Here is a 19,981-nt window from a genome sequence, read left to right as displayed (position 1 = left end):
TATGTTCACTAGTGCTGTAGCCAGTGAGGCTGAAATATTGCAGCCCAAGCTACTAAAGAGGAGTTTTCCCTCTGTTCAGCAGCTAAGCAGGTGAAAATTTCCCCTGTAACCACATGGCAATTGCAGTTAGAGTTTTAATATCTGTGCAATTATTCTCTTTTTGTCCCCAATTGATCTGGAGTGTGACTTGTTAGTTCTCAGAAAAAAAATAATCATGCATTAGTGAGTTTCCTTTCAGGGAAAAAGGATATTCTCATATTCCTGTAAGAGTTTTAACGAGCTGCCTCTTTTGTGCCACCCCGGTGCTGGTGATGAGACTGCTCAGGTATTTTCTGGTGGAGTAATTCGCGTAGATCTAGAAGGGAATTACTTTCAGCGATTGCCGTTGCAGTAGTTTCATTCTGGAGTGCTGTTGTATTTGGGACCGATCGTTTGTATTGGGGATTTATAATCATGAGAGACTGAGGATTTCAGGAATGCCCAAGGAAAAGCCTTCTGGTTTTAGCCGAGGGCAGCACCAGTCCCCGGGGGAATCTCTGCGTGAGCGATGGATGCACTTTACAGCTTTTGTCCTCTGTTTAAACCCGTACAAAATGCACAGAGTCCTCTGGAAATAAAGACGAAAGGGAGAGGAAATCTGCAGGGATGCCTGAGGCTGCTCCCAGGGTATCCCACAGCCCGGCGGCTGGTACCCGCGCTGCCGCGGCATACGGATGCCTCCTATAGGACTGCGAGGGAAAGTAGAGATGTCTGCGAGTGCTTGGCGTTTATGTTTTCCATCAGCACCTTCCGCTTTATTTTCACAGCTCAGAAGAGACTTAAAGTCCTATTAGGGGAGTTATTTGCTATCCTGTGAACTATGTGGGTGTTTTGCCCTTTTTTGAAGTGATACCATCTTATATATTCCCATTTATTTGAAAGAAACTGTTAGGATTACATGGAGAAAAGAGAATAGAATTTGTTTATTTTATTATTTGTTTATTTTATTATTACATTATTTTTTCAGATCCCTAACTAATTATATTTTTCTCCTTTGAAAATGCCTCTTCTCATCAGAATTTAGGTTTTTAATACTGAAACTGTTTGGGAGGGGCTGCTAATTTTTTTTTTTTTTTAATGAAATATATTCCTGTATAATTCCTTTTGTAGATATTTGGGAAAGAATTCTCTGACCCGAGCAACTGTTTATGAGTCTCTTTTGCACGTTGGTGTTAACTGCTCCTAGTAGATATCTTTCCTCTTCAGTTCCCAGCAAGTGAAATAAATGGCAACTAACAAAATTACAGGACACTTTATTGAGAGTGAGTTAAGGTTTCTGTGTCATCTACACATGTAAAGCAGTGCTGGGTGACTGAGCCATGTCTGCCTGTGCAGCCAAAGAGAAGACCAGCAGATAAGGCAGCAGAATGCAAAAAAAAATATTAGAAGACAGGGGAAGGATTTGAAAGTGATGGAAAAAAGCTAAATCAGAGCAGAGGTGTTGGAATACCAGAGAAACTATGTCAGTGTTGTGGGGTGAGAGAAGGGAAACTCAACCAAGAAAGACAGAAGAGAAGCAACACTGAGCCAGAAAGGTAGGAGAGGTGTAAACCAAAGAGTCTGAGGAGGAGTAAAAGGGAGGTGAAGGGAGAATGATGACAGAAAAATAATTAGTAAAGGGAGGGGAGACAGGAGAGTTGCAGGGGTATATCAGGATATCAAAAGAACAAGATGGGTTTGGTGGAAAATGACCACCCTGAAGAAGCAGGAGTCTCAGCTGCAGTCTGCCATCCCCTCTCCAGGGCTCATGTATGCCCAGACTTCTGAAACATACTCTAATCATGCTGACCCTTATGAAGGACAGTGTGAGGTCTGTCACTGAGTGATTATTTTGGCATAATTGACAATTGACCAATTGTCCTTTTTCTGAGTTTCCAAAAATGGATAGATTTGTTGTTGTTGTTGTTGATCACTGCATAACAAGGTTATAGATTATAGATTATTTTTAATTAGGGTATCTTGAAGTTAAGCTAGAGATCTTATTTTTTTTCTCTTAAAAGCTCGATACAAATATGACATCGTATCTACATTGCCCTAACAAAAGCTGGAAAATGTCTGGGTTTAAATGGTGAGAGAAAACAAACAAAAATAAAATTCACAGTGATTGTGTGAGTTGAGAAGAAAGATTTAGATTCTCCATCTCTTTGTCTTCAAACCAAGTCCCAGGTACTTTTCTGGAAGACATAGTTTATCCAGGGGAGGGCAGAGGAGGGGGCAGACTGAGCTCAACAGGGAGATGGTGACCTGCAACGTCAGTGTGTGCTGTGAAGGATGCTGTGAATGTCCCTTCTGCCCTGTGTGAAAGTATCTGAACAGAAAGAAAACCGTGATCCTCCCTAATTATGGTGCCTGTTGGAAATAGGTCCCGCAAGCCCCTTTTCACTCAGAAGCACATTGGTCAATGTGTGGGTTAAGGATAAAAGACAGTTTACAGATATTTGGAGGGAAATGGAGAATATCAGAAAGTTAAGCAATTTCGATGACTGATTTCTTGGGAGAAAAGAAAGGAAAAGAGCCCTCTTCTGTTTCAGTACTCAAATTGCTAAACTTAATTTTAAAAGAGCACAAGAAGAGAACACTGTGTAGCAGTTCTGAAATCCACATACCGAGCTTAATGAACTTACAAAACTGCCTTTGTACCTCATTTGCTATGAATCATAATCTATAGTATTTTAAAATAACATCTCTGTCTCCAAATTCAATATGACAGGCAATCTCTCTTCCTTACTTTCAGCTGGTGTCGCATATCAGCCCTGAGTATAGAATAAAAGAATCAGGATTGCTTAATCCATCCCTTAAAAAGTAAGAGCAAAGTAAGTACACCTCTGCCCTCTCCTATGAGTGTTTTGTGCTGCTGCCTTGTGTGCTGCTCCTCTGATGCTCAGCACCAATCAGCGCATCCTATTAAGCGTACCAAGGATAAATTCATTATGCTCTTAGTTTAACATAGTCCGTGGTAATTTACAGCACGTGGTATGGCAAAGAAGAAGACTGAAGTAATTAATTTTTTTGCCTTCTTTCTTTGCCACTTACACTCCCTGCTCTTCCACACACACACTTCCCAGTTACCTCTTCCTTCAGACAAAAGCTGGCTTGGTTTTGTTCTTATTTTTGATAACTGCCTGCAGGATGTATTCAACTCCGGTGGCATTAGTCTTTCTCACTCTCTGCTGGTCGTGTTTCACTGAGCTCAACTTAACTGAGAAGGGCTAAGATTGATCAATTTGGTAAAAAGTAGTTTACATCCTGAAGAAAGTAAAAGGGCAAAACTCCTGTCTGAACTCGACTCATAACTTGCATTGGGTGGTTTTGGTCTCTTTTTTATGCTTAAAAATTGGTCAGCCGAGGCCTAGAATTAGAGAGACTGCGTAAGAATGAACAGACTTCACCCTTACATTTTATTTTAGATTGTATATGGGCTTATTGCTCAGTTGTCTTTAGGACTATTGAATCGGTTTGAATCGTACCAGCCTAATCTTCATTATTGGCTTCAAGCTACCTTATGCTTTCTAGTGAGCTGCAGTTAAATCTGATTTTGTTACTGTATCAATTCTTTTTTGTTTCCTTTTTTTTTTTTTTAATAAAGAAGGCTAAATTAGCAATAATAATTTCCTTTGCCTACACCCCTGAATGGGCATATATTGAAAAGTACAATGTAGTATTAAAAAAAAAAACCCTGTAGATAAATGAATGGCAGAATAAATAATTTATGCTAATGAAATTACTGCAATTAGTAGTTCCACAATGACCCTTTTAAAAGCCACAGCTGTTAATGTCAGGAAGTGCTGTCACCGCTGACCTTATCATAAGAGAAAGTGACAAATTGAAAATGCAGGGAAGACCAATCCTCAAAGAGGTCTGTTCGGGAACGATTAGTGTTTTCTGAAAACCAGTGTGAATTACAACCAGCTGCTCTCTGGCTCGGCGTGTCTCCCATGCTGTGCCATTTTGTTAAGCTCGATAACAATAGTTATTTTGCCCCATTGAGACAAGTTGTCTCGGGCCACTTCCAGCTCTACCGGAACCCACTTCTTCCCTCACTGATTTACAAATGAAACTGTTGTTAGAGGGCTTTTCAGGGCTGCTGAGTAGAGCCCTCTCATAAGGATCATGTGTAAGGAGGTTGTCTTGCGCGAGGAAGAGCTGTACTGCAGGGTGCGTGTGTGTCTCAAACAATGAAAAAAGGAGAAAAAGGCTGAAAAGCGTTTCAGTTGGAAGCCAAGCGCTGCTCAAATCTGCATAAAATGCTCATTCCTGCTGACTAGCCTTGCTTTTGCAAACAATTTTATTTTTAAGATTAATTTATGCTAGCTTTGCCTCAGCTAATGATGCTCTGATTTATTTTTTTTTTTTAGAGCAATTTATTTCTGCTTTCTCTAAATGCAAATCATTCTTTATTTAGTTCTTGTTTTAATTTCTGTTTTTGTAATCGTATGTGAAATAAGTATTCTTCTAAACTAGCTTTTAAAAGTCACAAGAAAATAATGAGGTTTCTTACTGAGAAAAATGGCCAGTCTTTCTGCATCAACCTGATTGTAATATTAATGATGTAGGCTTTAAACATTTAACTGCATCAACAGCCACTCGTGAGCAATTTTCCCAAAGTTCCCTAAGCATTATTGACAATGCTTTGGTAAATTATGTGTGACTTTCCTAAGAGTTGGTGTAGCTCATTTAATTCATATTAATTGATTTTTAGGCTTCCCTTGATTAATTGAACTGGGTTCGTCTTGTACAGAATGCAATAAATAATCATTAAAATGAGGGAGATGTGACTCCACAAATTACAAAGTTTAAGTATGCTAGAAGTCATAGAGGACAAAATGGAAGTTAGTTACAATGATGGAGTTAAATGGGTTTTCTTAGTATTTCCCTGTTAATTTTGCATGCAGTACTCTTGGGTAGACACGTATATGCATGTATTCTAGTAATAGGGGTAGATAGGGCCCTTTAAAGTAAACAAAAAAAATTGGGGGGGTTCCTTTTTTTCATCTTTATCCTGAGGAAGTATACTCTGATTCAAAAAAGTGTAGTAATATCTTGTATTTGTTATTTCACTTTTCAAAAAATTAGAAAAAGGTCCTTTGAGCTTCTTGAGTCCTGGAACTACCTCTCCTTTTGCTGGGAGAGGTGAATTAAGACAGGCATTTGTCCTCTGCATTTTGCTCAGAAATACCTGACTAAACCACCATCTGGACTGGTTTTAAAGATGCCTGGCTTGTTTGGGTTATTATATAGTATGTGAAAAAGAGTTTTCCAGTATCAGGGCTGCATTTTCCTCCCTGTGGTGAGAGAGCAGCCCCGTGTAGTGCTGGGTGGTCCACAGCACAGCCCCCTGGGGCCACTGGGTAGCACTGGGGTCCTTCCTGCAGCGTGCTGAGATTTGCTTGGAGCTGGAGATGTACTTGGTGGTTTGATGCTTGGTGGCGTGTAGGGAAGAATGTCAACTGTCACAGCTCGGAGTGACTCTGAACTCCATTAAGTTGTAACTACTTTTCTGGCCAAATGCCCCTTGAAACTGATAGAAGGCTCTTTAGCACAGAAATGTTGCTGATTTTCTGACATGTAGAGCCTCAGCTTTCAGAGCACTCCACAGTTGCCCAGTCCTGCCCTTGCAACACTTTGTGTTAGTTTATTGCTGACTTTGACAAGCACAGATAAGCAGGGACTTGGACAACTTCAGAAATCTAAGTCATGGAGTCTAGTTCTGTTCAATCTGAAGTTAATGGCATAAATGCACTTCACTCCGAATAGGAATTTGATGATACTCTATTGTATTTCTTTAACGTGTACAGAATTGTTCTTAAATGAGATTTTCAGAGGTGAAATAGAAAATACTTATAGTATTAACTCTGCATATAAGAGTGTAGTGGCTGATTTAATCTCTGTGTTTAGGTTTTGGGAGTATTTATTTAAAAAAAAAAACTATGGTGAAGCACTGAGCTTCTAAGGTGATGAAGGCTTAATGAATTCTAGCACAGAATTAATTAATTTATATTAAAAAATGGGTAAGGCTCATTTTGCTCTGTTTTTTACACGCTGACAAAGTTATGTTTTTAGGGTAGGTTGAAGAATAGTTTTGTGAATGAGCCATCCTTAGAAACACAACTTTTTTTTCTGATTTACGTAGATATACCTAATTTTTGAAACATTTATTTGCTTCTGTGTTTACATTTGTTCTTGTTCCTTGGGCATGTTCAGCCACTCATCCAGGAATCCATTTGAGATTTCATTACTTATGCCCACACCACTCTGAATATGCTGAGTGCCAAATGCAATTGTAATGAGATGCAATACAATTAGAGCGCTCTGAAGAGTTTTCTGGAGCAAGTCACCCTTTATAAGATCTTCCTAGAGAAGAAAAGCAAAGAGATTTTGGGACACATGGAGCACTCAGTGAATGGCATGCAGAACCTGAAGGCAGCAGCTTTCCAGGTAAGATGTGAAAGTCACGACATTTTCTTTCATTCTTTATAAATAATCTTGGCTTTATTGCTAATAAAATAAAGTTATCACAGCACCTTTTCATTAGACTGATTACTTTTGGGGTGCCACTTTTGTGTTTTATCGAAATTACCTGATTTGGGAAACCGGGGTGGTTTTTTTCTTCATGTAGAATCTCTTAGAATCATGGAATTATAGAAGAGTTCGAGTTGGAATGGACCTTCAAAGGTCATCTAGTCCAACCATCCTGCAATGAGCAGAGACATCTTCAACTAGACCATGTTACTTAGATCCCTGTCCAATCTGATCTTGAATGTTTCCAGGGATGGGGCATCTACCAGCTCTCTGGGCTACCTGTTCCAGTGTTTCACCACCCTCATTGTAAAAGAAATGTTCCTTATCTACTCTAAATCTTCCCTCTTTTAGTTTAAAGCCAAAACCCGTTGTCCTATTGCAACTCACATTGCTAAAAAGTTTGTCTTCCATCTTTCCCGTAGACTCCCTTTTAGTATTGAAAGGCAGCAGTAAGATCTCTCCAGAGCCTTCTCTTCTCCAGACTGAATAATCATGGTGCTCCAGCCTTCTGATCATTTTTGTGGCCCTCTTCTGGACCTGCTCCAACAGGTCCATTTCTTCTTAACAAAGACACTCCCAACCCCTTCACAGCCCAGCCTAGATTGATACTGGAAGTTGCCCAGTTGACCTGGGTGCAGGACCCTGCACTTGACGTTGTTGAACCTCATGAATTTTACGGAGGCCCACTTCTTGAACTTGTCCAGATCCCTCCGGATGGCATCCTGTTCCTCAGGCATGTCAACCACACCACTCAGCTTAATGTTGTCTGCAGACTTGCTGAGGGTGTACTCGATCCCACTGTCTATGTCATTGATGAAGATACTGAACAGTACTGGTCCCAGTACAGACCCCTGAGGAACACCACTTGTCACAAGTTTCCCTCTGGACATTGAGCTGTTGACCACCACCCAGCCAATTTGTTATCCAACAAACACTCCACCCATCAAAATCCATATCTCTCCAATTTAGAGAGAAGGTGTTCTGGCAGTCCATATCTCTTTGAGCTCTTTAGCTGTCTTTTGAAAAAGGAGTCCATCCATTTAAGCAAGGACAAAGTATGGAGGGAAGGGGACTGTAGCAGGGCCACAGTAAAAGGGTAGAAGGGGAAGCAGGTACCACAGTAAAAGAAAGACCATGATACAGAGAAGATGCAGGGCCATATACGGGGATTTTGTGCAGGGCCAATGACAAGCTGAGGGGCACTGAAGGCAGGAGAACAAGTGTGGAGCCTTTCATCAGCTGTTGTCACCTCCTTGTGGAGCTAATGCCACATTGCCCCCAGTCAGTGCTTCTGCCTGCAGTTCATTTGTGGCTTAGTCAGTCCATAATGACAGAAGGGAGGGGAAACTGCTTGGAAGTCTTTCCCTCTGTTTGTAATCCCTTTTGCGGATGCTGAACACAAGCCGTAATCCAGTGATTTCTTTATTTAAAAAAAAAAAAGTCTGCATGGCTTATAAAAAATGTGCAAATGAAATGCTTGCTGCCAGTCTTCGCATAATGTTGCATCTTGGTGCTACCGCATGAGATTAATAACAATTTTAAAAAAAAAAAAAAAAAGTCTGCATGGTTTATAAAAAATCTGCAAATGAAATGCTTGCTGCCAGTATTTGCATAACGTTGCATCTTGGTGCTACTGCATGAGATTAATAACGGGAGGTGGCTGGCTTACTCCCACTTTTCAAGCTGAATACCTGTGAAAATAAATGGTCAACAGAGAAGGGTAACTGCTTTTTTTGAGGTCTATTTTTAACACAGTATCTCATGCTAGTAAATGATTAAAACGCCCTTTTTCTCTGAATTCTAATTTGACGATGACCAAAAGGTCATTTGACAACTTCAAGTGCTGCATGCTGGGCTGGCAGATGGAGCTGCAGCTCCTCTCTGGCCAGGTATTTGAATGCTGAGACATTAGTATCCTGCACCGTGGAGCTCCACACAAGAACAGCAAATGCAGCATCCTCTAGTTTTGCAGAAAGAAAAAGGCATAACGTCAGCTCACACAAATTGAAAAATAAAGTGAGTGGAGAGATTTGGGATCTTTACAGACATCTGTCATAAGTCAATATTACAGCTTTGTCTTCTCATTTCAAAATGGTCAGATTTTGGAACAGAAGATTTTATAGGTTTTGTATCATTTTAGGAGCCCACCAAAGAAGAGCCCTCGACCTTCCATATAATGAAAGTTTAAGCCCTCTGATATTTGTCTTCCTCTTTGTCTTATCACCCTTATCCAGATCGGGTTAACAGGAGCTCCCTCTGGTTAAAATGTAGTCTTTTATCATGAACAGCTGCTAGATAAGATGCCTCGAGGGATTGGGTTAAAAAATAAATAAAAAAACAGGTATTTGAAACAATTCCTTCATATGTGGAAAGGTATTGCAGCTGGATATTTTGATATGGGTTTCTTGCCTGGCAGGCAATAAATTGCTGTTTCAGCAAACTAACAGGTAGTCTTTCTTCATCAGTGTCTAAGTCTGTCTCAACCTTTCAGCAAACCTCTGCTGGAATTATCTGCTCAGAGTGATTACTAAGCACTTTTCAGAATGTCCTTTTGCTTTTACATTTGCATCTTTGCTGGGTGCTGCAGCAGAGCCTGGTTGCACCCGCTGAGACACCTGGTTACAAACACACACTCAGCAGCTGGACGGACAGACATCTGAGCATCTCAGGGGACCTGCGGGGTCCCTGGTGGGAGCAGTTAGGCTGGTCTTATTAAATTCTTGATGTCAAAAAAATTCTGTGAGCTGCAAACAAGGAGCTATCAAATGGAAACAAAGTAAAAAAGGAAAAAACAACACTTTTAATACTGAGACTAGCGAAACGCATTTTCGGTTCAGCTTTTTGGGGCTCACATGGTATCATCTTTCCAGAACCATATGTAATGATCCTCATTCCTGAATAACACGTTACCTTTTGCCCTGTTTTGAAGATCTAAAACCCAAACTTGCTTCTCAAGAGGTAGAACTGCAACTGAGAAATCAAAATGCTGGAGCTTTGATTGCTAAGATAGGGTTTCAGGCTGAGAAAGTGAGCCCAGAAGGGGCTATTGCAGATGCAGAGGAGCAAAAGGTCAGTCTGATTTCCCCCATATAGTGCCGTTGAGCTATATTTAGCACAAAATAAACCTTTTTAGGTGAACAGTTTTGAACAACTTCCTCTCCAGGGAGCATAAAGTCTAAGGAATTATTATACTTACACATGTAACAGCATTTCACACCGTGATTACCACTTGACCTTTCTTTACATTATGCCTTTTCCCAACCTTTTAGCTGTTTTAATGAGATGAAAGAACAATAAATACTGAGCTCATTCAAGCATTTAATGGATGTGGATCTTGAGAATCAGACCTATTTGTAATACAGTAAAGGTCAGAGAGTCATCCCTGAGCACTTCAGATTTCTAAAGGCTTTGAGGCTCTAGGTAAATTGAACAACTCAATTGATACAGAAGGTCATTCCAGTATCTCGCAATATTACAAGGTGCAAACCTTGAATTTTAAGATTATAATAGCAATCCTAATAATATGTGTCATCAGTGCTGAGTCTTCTTCTTTTTGCTCTCAGTTCAGCCTATTAACATTAGTTATCAACATCCAGGTTGGGAACATAGAAGTTTACCTGCCTTAGCCCTCGCCACAGCACAATTTCATCCAAAGTTTTCATCTACTGGTAGAAGCACAGTTTTTGAAATAAAACACCTTCAGTATGGAATGCTGTAAACTGGAGTTTCTCCACCTTTGAATTCTGAAGGGCTCATTCAGCTCTGGCATTTTGCTACGAAGTCTGATGTTCTTTGTGTGATTTATCAATACTACAGAGAGAAAATTTTAATTGACTTGTAATAGTTGTTAATGTCTGATTTCAAACTATGGAAACTTCAAGTTGCCAAGAACTTTGTAAGCAGTTTTCAGATACTAATCAACAAGGAAGACTATACTGTCTGAGCAATCAAAACTGACCTTCGTTCTCTTCCGGTTTGTTTCTTAAAGACTTCTTATTATTAGGTGATATTTAGTACTTTTCTAATGACCTTGTGTTGCATCCTAATTTTATTGAGGGAAAAGTGATTTTAAATACTGACGTAAATGAAGACTGGATCAGGATCTTTATATTTCTCTGGATTATGCTAATTATGGAGTTCAGCCTTTTGCTGATCTATGTCTTTAAAGGACTTTAAAATCACGATGAACTAAAAAACCCAAATGCTGCAATGAATTAAACTTGCACAAATTGGATCCAACAGCTCAACATCCTACCAACCACTTTTCAGTGGTGTTTTTCCTGAATTGGTTCCATATGCTTCTGATGGATTTGGATGATCAAAATATACCCTTAACACAATTCTAATTACTTCATTAGGCAACTAGGTGAAAACACTGAGAGTGATTATCGTGGGATAATCACATCTTTGGGCCACTTTGTTCCAGGGATGAAGTTCAGCACATGACACTAATGATTACTGTTCTCCCCTGTTCATTGCGTTACTGCAATTCTGAAATGTTTTCATTGGAAATGAAAGTTTCATTTTGTGCTACATTAATCTAAAACTATTTCATAAGGCTGATCATGGTTTCTAAATATTAATCTTCTATAATTTCTGTTACAAAAAAAAAAAACTCAGCAAATGAGAATACATCTTCCAGCTGAGTAATGTGTGAATACTCTTCATAATTGATTAAAATTTATCACCCTTAAAAAAAATTCTTTTGACTTTCCCTTTCTATAGATTTCAAACTTGAGTTTATAAGGGGTTTTTAAATTTTACAACATTAAGCCAGTAAACACCTTGGAGGTACTGTCTTGGAGTGAAGTACTGCTCAGAAAAGGTGAAGAGTGAAAGTCACTTTAGATCAGACCCATCAGGAAAAATGTGGTCAGTCTGCATGCCCCATAAATGTGGCAGAGATTACTACACCTGTACAATAATCAACAAGGCTCTGACTATGAACGTGACACTGCTAAGGTTTTAAAATAGCGGGCAGTAAAACTGCTGCCATTTTACTGGCCATTTGTATGCTCTGCGTGATGTCAGTGGGGGTCTGCTACAGGCCACCTGACCAGGAAGACCAAGCAGATGATGGAGCAGCTTCATATTCACAAGCCCTGGTCCTCATGGGGAACTAAAACCATCCTGTAACTGTATTTGCAGTATTTATTTTTAAAAATATGTTGTGGCTAAGATGCAAACCAGAAATTTCACCCTAAAAACTGTATCACAAAAGATGGGGAGATATTTAATTTTATTAGTGACTTTTCATTTGTAATGTAGTACATGTTGATTTTTAATCTTTGTTATTTCACAGACAGTGTCTCTGTGTGTTCCATATAATAAATGTATACATGGAAAGTGCCCCCAACAATTGTAGAAACATGTTTTGTAAGGATATTAAATTCTTACAGAGGCTTGTTACTGCCAATGCATAGTGCTTGATCCAAGTATTAACGTCTTGATCACTGTAATATCTTCTTTCTCTGTAATTAGGCTTTGTTTAAGCAAGACATGACAGGAAATGAGCCTGTGAGCTGAGAATGAGGTAAGAGGATAAAGATGAACCAAATATAACTAACTTCAGCCTCAGGTAATGTATCCGTAAAAATATGTAAGATAATTGTCCAAATACGCAATTGCAGATGATACAGAACACCCTCCAGGGTTACTCTGCCAGAGAAATTTGCACCAATGATATGATAATCAGCACTTAAATAGATAATTAAATCATTGCAGAAAATTGAGAAGGACTTAGATTTTACTTAAAACTCATGTTATCTGATGTAAAGTCACTGATCTAAGCCACTGTTAAGCCAAAATAAGAATTTTGACAAATCTGCTTAGATGGTTATCTGTTTAATTTCCAAACCAGAACTTAAGTACAGTGTTTTCATATAGGATATTTCCTTTTCTCCTCTTCTCTCCCTTGTTGAGGCCTATGGTTTCAGACTTGGAACTGAGGAATTAAAAGGAAAAGTCAAATTTACCAAAAGAAGGAGGTTGTTTTAACAAATCAGATGTTTTTACCTATACCCCAAAAATGCAGTGAATATTGTACTGTGGTTAGGGAGATCCCCAGTGTACCACTAGAAGCAACCTTTGGCTCCCTGGTGTTTTCTCTGATTTTCTAAAAAGGAGCCCTTTAAAGGGGGAAAATGATCAGGAGTGAGGGAATAAAGGTCACAACTCTCAAAATCTTAGTAAAAAATCTTTACTTCACCTCCTCCATACATCTCTTGCTAGGTCTAGTTTCTGCATTCAGACTTGCAGCTTCCCTACTGAAATGGCATAAGCTACTGAGTTCTCTCCTGGTTTTGATAACTCCTGAGAAGTAACTGACTGCCCTAATATTCCCCAGATTTTTCTTTCGGATACGTTACCTGGTCTCCTATCCTTCATTACTAAATTTCTCATTCTTGCACCCTACAATATTATACAGAGTCCTAAAAAGGTACCCTTCTAAATTTTTCTATCTCATAGAGTGATCTTCAGGTTCTTGTTGGCAACCAGGAGCATTCACTACCTGATGTGTCCTCACAAGCTTACAGGCTCCCTTTTTCAAAAGCATCCTTGCACTTGATCTTGTCACACAGCCCCACTCCTTGAGCCTGTCCAGGTCCCTCTGGAAGGCATCCCATCCTGAATGTCTGTAATCAATATTCTTGCTGTGGGAGTGGTTTTACTGGCATATGAAGGGAAATTGCCCAGAGATCGAAGCTGGAAAGCGGCAAAAGTCTTTATGGGAAAGGCAGTGATTGATGTGACATCATACAATATTTGAGATAAGAGAGGAAAACAATAGTTAAAATGAGATCCAGAGAAAGAGAAACTAAATTGTAACTTTATTTTTCTTATGGTTTGAATTCAGGGGGATAATATATTGTTGTTTTCTGTGTACCTTTGGTGACAAACTCAAGCCAGACTGAGTGCCACTGGCATTTATTAATTGCAAAAATAGAAGAAAATTAAAAGGGAGAGCATTTCATTATATTTATCTCATCTCTGCTAAATTCCTCAAGTGAATCATACAATCACAAAATGTGATTGTGAGGATGAATACTTCAGGCTTTGGAGTGAATAATATTTTTGCTTTGTACTCCATGTTACTGAAACAATAAGCCAGTGCAGGTTTCCAGTTTTACATTTCTGATGAAGCAGGAGTTAACTTCTGATTCTCTGAAATGTAAAAGAATTGATGCACTGAAACTTCTTTTCTTGCAGGTTGATGACTTCTTACAAGCTTTAATCAACTATGATAAGGAGCATATTCCTCAGAATTGCCTGAAAGTCATCAAGGAACATTACTTGAAAGATCCAGATTTCAACACAAATTATATTCATACAAATTCCTTTGCAGCAGCTGGTCTCTCTGCCTGGGTTATCAATATAGTAAAATTCAATGAGGTATGTATATATCATTTCCTCTCTTGAGTAGCCCTGATGGGGGGGGAGGTTTCTGTTATTAAATTTTTTTATTATTTTGTTAAGCTCAGCTTGGTGTTCTGAGGAGAATGTAACAGCAACCACAGATAAAGTAGGAAGTATTCAGCACTTAACTGTATGTAACCGTGTATTTATTTTTAGTAGAAAATTATTAAAAAGATGTGGCTGTCCAGGACTTTTAAATCATCATTATAGTGCAACAGTTGGGAAATATTCTTCTCCAGATGTACACGTTTCACTTGAAATGTCCATCTGAGTCTGGCTCTCTGGAGTGTAAGACAGGTCTTATCACTTGTGATTCCCTTGAGCACTCGGCAGCAGGATTCCTCTATCCATCCCAGTACTAGAACAACTTATCATTTAATTACAAAATAGTAAAAAAACTACTCAATTTTAGTTGAAATCTGCTCAAGCTCAATGCCTGTCTGATTTCCACCTGTATTCTAAAACCATGAAAGTGATACATACAAATTAATTTTAGTTGGAGAGTAGACCCACTAAGGATGCATTCAGTTTTGCTTAAGATGTCCTTACATAGGATATAATCAAATCTCCTGTAGTCTTTAAGTCAATTATGAAAGAAATCTCCATGTCTTGCTACTGTGTAGGAAGATGGCTCTAAAGCAAATATATGTAATGAGAGACTACTAGGATTATATGAGAGTCGTTCATCAGGAGTCATTGAGTCATTTGTAATTTTTATAATGAATGTGAGACCAACTTCTTGTCTAATGTACCTGTGTTGTATGTCTTTTTCAAGGTGTATTGTGAGGTAGATCCAAAATGTTGTGAGTTGGCCAAGGCAAACGCTGAATTAGCAGCAGCCACAGAAAAACTAGGAGCTATCAGGAAAAGCTTATTGTAAGTACTGCTTGATTAATAAGCATTCTTTTCTAATGTCTTGAGCCCATTCCATTTTATTAATTTTATTTTATTTATCTTATTTTGTTAATTTATTTTATTTTTATTGATTTTATTACTTCCTAGTTCAAGTATTAAAGATATGTTTTCGTTAGGAATTATCACTGTTTTCCCCACAAACCTACAAAAGAACATTCCATAGTTTGGGTGGTAGCACAGGAAGCTGTTTATCAGAAGTCACTGAATTTCCTCAAAGCCACCTGGGTACATTATAACTAATAGGTTAGTAAACTGAAATGACAGTTCATATAAATAACTGGCTGTGATTTTTGCAAGGAATATATGCCAAGTGTTCATATGAGTAACCACCTATTGGAATATAGGAATGACTTCCAGAAAGAACTTTGGAAGTTCATGGTCATCTGTGTTTATGTTTTTCATTGAAGGTATCATTAAAATGGTGTCAAATCTCCTTTGATTTTTTTTGAGACCTCCAAACTCACATACATATGCATGTACACATGCACATAGAAGTGGAAACTTTGATTAGTCTTTTACTGACAAATGTCTTTTGAGTTACTGGTTGAATCAAAGACCACGTTTACCACCAAGTGTCAACTAAGCTTTTGAGAGGGATTATTTTTTTTTATTAAGTATATATTTAATGGAGTTACTGCAACACAAAGCACTCTTGAAACAGACAAAGACCTCTCGTGGTATCTTGGGAGATGGTGGGTGGAAGGAGTTTCTCTGCAGCAGGCTAATTACACTTATTTAGCAAAGAAGGTTTCAATTGGTTTGAAAGATATAGCATTAATTGGGTTTAAAAGACTTTCACTTGGTTTAAGACAATTTTTTGTTGCGAAGATTTATATCTGAAATCTCACAACTTCTTAAGGTATCAAGCAAAAAATGAAGGCTGAACAAATCTGTAATGTGGGGATTATTCTTACTCTTTTATCTTAAATTAACAATTTAAGAGAATAAGCAAGATTCCTTTTTACTGAAACTCTTAGAAATCTGTGAGTTATGGTGTCTGAGAATATCATTCTTTGTTTCAGCAATTTCCTTTATTTCCTCCCGCTATTGTAGTTTCCATTTTTTCTTGTTCTAAAGGAGGTGCAGATTTAATGGGTAAACAAAGTTATCTTTTACCATCTTTCTTCCTTATCTGGCCCCTCTGCCCTCCACCCCAAAAATCTTACCAGCTGCTACAACATGTATTTTGCCTCTGTATGATACAGCCTGAGCTTTGTGACCTTGGAGCTGCCCATTCAGATCAAAGTGCATCTGTCCTAGTGAAGCCTGTATCTACACTAAAAGTTTTACTGAAGAATCATGGTTTTTTATTTCACATACCTATACAGATGTATGTTTCTTAAGTGCAAATACTTTTGAACAAAAATAGCCTTTAAGTGATTTTTTTTTTAAATTTATTTTGTATAGGCAGCAGTCATCTGAACAAAAATAGCCTTTAAGTGATTTTTTTAAAAAAATATTTTGTATAGACAGCAGTCATTCCTGAAACTCATGGAATCTTTTATTGTTTTAACATGTTTCTCAGAGAAGAACACTAACACGAATCTTTTATTGTTTTAACATGTTTCTCAGAAAAGATGTGTTCTCTAACACATCTCTGTTCCTTGCCTGACAGTATCTCAAAGAACCTTTTCCTGGTTTAGGTGATCTTGCAGTTCAGTAAGCCTGCAACTTTGAATCTAGTCCTGTCTTTTTATATTTATTTACTTCCCCTTTTATCTCCTCATGAATTTTTCTGGAGGTGGTTAGCAGCAGTTTTTCTGTCACCTATGATTAATTCCCAGTAGGAAGAATCCTGCACCACAGGCACAGCTGCAGTTCCCTCTGCAGTTATCTGTTTCCTGTGTTGGGCCAACAGTTGTCACATTCTCAGTTCATAGGAATATTTTTCCTAACCACTTCATAAAATTCCATACTGCCTGTTCAACCAGGCTTCCTCTTACAATGTGGGAGCTTCCAGTTAAGATTATTAAATAAAGCTAAAATTTGGTTCATCCAGTAATATTTTACAAGAAAATGAACTTCAGTAGAAGAATAAAAAGGAAATACTTGTATATGCAGTGCCTATATTACCTGTGCTAAAATGTATTTGTAACACTTAAGAGAGTGGTGGTAACAGGGTGTTATAATGATATAGTAAAAACTGCAGCACACATCTCACTCAGGAAAACTTGCTTTTGGCTTGTTTCTTGTAACTGAGCTGTGACTCAGTCCAGAAATTTGAAGATGCCAAAAAAAGGATTCAATTTTTATATATGAAGAAAGTTGAAAAATTTATATACTTCCATAATTCATGTCCTTATCATTTAATTACTAGGATGTTATTGGGGATGTGACACCCACTTTATAAAATGTTAATTCAAGAAGTTCCAACTATAGAAAATCGTATGGCTGAGAGATGCGTTACCTCTGATCATTAGTGCCCAGTTTCCTACCTGTGAATTGTTAAGAGGGTGGTGAGAGGCTGAGTTCATTAGTAGGGTTCAGCAGGTGGAGTGAGCAGTGCAAACTGGCGGGTACAGAACAGGAACCTTTCCTGTCTTTACACTTTTGCTTTTTAACAGAATTGACACTCATTAATTCCATGAAATCCACCACATTGCTTGGGTTGTTTTTTTTTTAACCACAGTTACTGCTGGCATTTCACAGAGCCTCCGCTTAGCTTTCTGGGCTCAGCCTTTTTCTCCATCTAAATATGCACAACATGGTCAACAATGAATAACTTTGTCTGTAGATTCTTCATCCCTATTCAGTGGTCCTGAACTGCGCTGCTCAATCTTACACTTAAAATTAGCTTGAGATCCTCTTCTGGAAACTTGTATCAGTCCACATGTTAAAGGACATGCATGATGTTTGATGTGATGTCCCATGGGGAGGACTGTTATGTAGAGCAGTAGCATTAACCAGGACTTAGCTGATGAAAAGATGCAAATTCAGAGTGGAAGATTGACTTTTTGCTAGCATCCATTTTTAGAGTGAGAATGAAGTTCTGTAGAAATATTCACCACTTGTATTTCACTTTTCCAGAGAGCTTTATATCTAACAAAGTTTCATCAGCTCCATTTTTCCAACCATAGTGACCTTTTGATCTGCTTTATTTAGTGTTTACATTCAGGATTTCATGAACTCCTACCCAATGCAGCCTGTTGCAGCTGGCTCGTCAGGCCTTTCAAAGGTATGATTCACTGTGTAAGGGAGTCTGTGAAATGGGTATAAAGAGAAGGAAAACTTGTATTTCTTCTGGAAAAAAATGAGCAATGAAGACACTTCAGTGACAAGTACCTACTTTTTATTTATCTTCATTGCTGATAACCCTCTGTACCCTATTAGCCTGTAGAAAGCTCTTGTTTCTTACTTCAGTTGTATGCTGATTCTGTTTCTGTAGACAATATTGTAATGAATATTGTCACAGTAATTGATGGCAAAAGTAATGGCAAATATATACAAATTGGTACTAATACAGTTCATAATGTTAAATATTTACAATGTTTTACAGATGATAAAAAATACTCTGTGAATGGTGATACCTAGTGATCCTTATATGAACACATACATTGGTCCATTCAGTTAAAAAATTGCTATATATTTACAGTAAATGGAAAGAAGAGCAGGTTAGAAAATAGAAAACAGGACCATTTCATCACAAGCAAAATTATTTTTTAAGTATTTTGAGTGAAATTAAATCAGATTTCCATCCTTAAACAGGCTACAGTTACCTGCTAAAAATATTTGTGAAAATTATAATTCACATATATATATTACAGTAAGTCCACCTATAATATTAAAAAAAAAAGAGAGAGAGAAGGAAAGGTCACATTTCTATTAGTGTTAAGGCTCAAAAATTGGGGTAATTTCATCTTTTTAACATATATGGTGCAGTTTGTGTCATTTTATCATTTACAATTACAGTCATTTTTATTAACATATGAGAGCACTTAAATATATTGAAAGTACACTCTGTGCCTGAACACATTACACAAGGGCACAGCCCAGCAGATTTGCTATGGACCGTAATGAGTCTCTGCGGTGATTTGTGGGGCATAGTTCTCTGGCACTAACTTTTTCAATAACAAGTGTTTTAAAACATGTGATTTATCCCATAGAATTTAGAGTACTGGGGTATAAAATGCAATGTGTAATCCTGCTGTTGCTAGACAGCTATTGCTAACTTTATTTATATTACATCCAATGAAAAAATGACAAAAGGAAATAGTGTGTGTTGTAGTGACAACTTTCCTATTCAAAAATCATGAGGTAGGGAATGCTCTGATAAAAGAGATTATTATGTAAGAACCCCACAAAGATGTTGGGGCATCCTTTACTGATTGTCTCACTGCAGAAGAATGTTCTTGCCATCTTTACTACCTGAGCCTTTAAGGGTTGAGTGTATTTGACTACGGTCAGATCTATGTTATCAAGCAGGAAAACTTGAGATGTCTAGAAATAAGTCTCTCTCAAAAAAAGAGGGAATAGGGAACTGTGTCTGTGTTCATTCTTCTTATGTCTTGCATGCTAGGCTGATGAAATTTTACTTATAACCCAACTCTGTGAGATGCCCTTATAGACCATAAGTCCTCATTACTCTCTCGATTTAAGATCCATCACCATTAAAAAGGTGGATTGGCTGTCTCATTATCCCTAAGGAATCAAGCCAACCTTCTTTATTAAGCTCTACGTTTTAATTTAATCTTTCCTCCTTTGCCAATTAATTCCTTTTTTACTTTGTGTATTATTTTTAAATTTCCTGACTGCACACCACCAATTAAAGCACTAAACGTGGCAGATGAGATCTAAATCTTTGATCCTGCAAAACCACCAGGCTTTTGTGGAGCTGTGCACTCCTTGCTCCTCTTGTGGTTCTTCCAATAAGCATGAAATAGGAAATTTTGGTTCTGAAGTGGAACTTACCATAGTTAGTTCTGTAGTTACTCTGGAGAAACAAAACAGTTTCAGGCAACTCGCCTGCTGCAGTCGCTGTTGTCTTGCCTTGTCTTTTCTGTTTTCAAAATGATCTTTCAAACCCTGTTCTTTATTCAACTTTTGCCTCACCTGATATTTGTAAAAATAATATTTTTCAAGGTGCTAACCTCTT

Source organism: Calidris pugnax, unplaced genomic scaffold, assembly GCF_001431845.1.
Source record: "Calidris pugnax isolate Ruff unplaced genomic scaffold, ASM143184v1 scaffold11, whole genome shotgun sequence".
Taxonomy (NCBI): Eukaryota; Metazoa; Chordata; class Aves; order Charadriiformes; family Scolopacidae; genus Calidris; species Calidris pugnax.
This window is presented reverse-complemented; position numbering follows the sequence as displayed.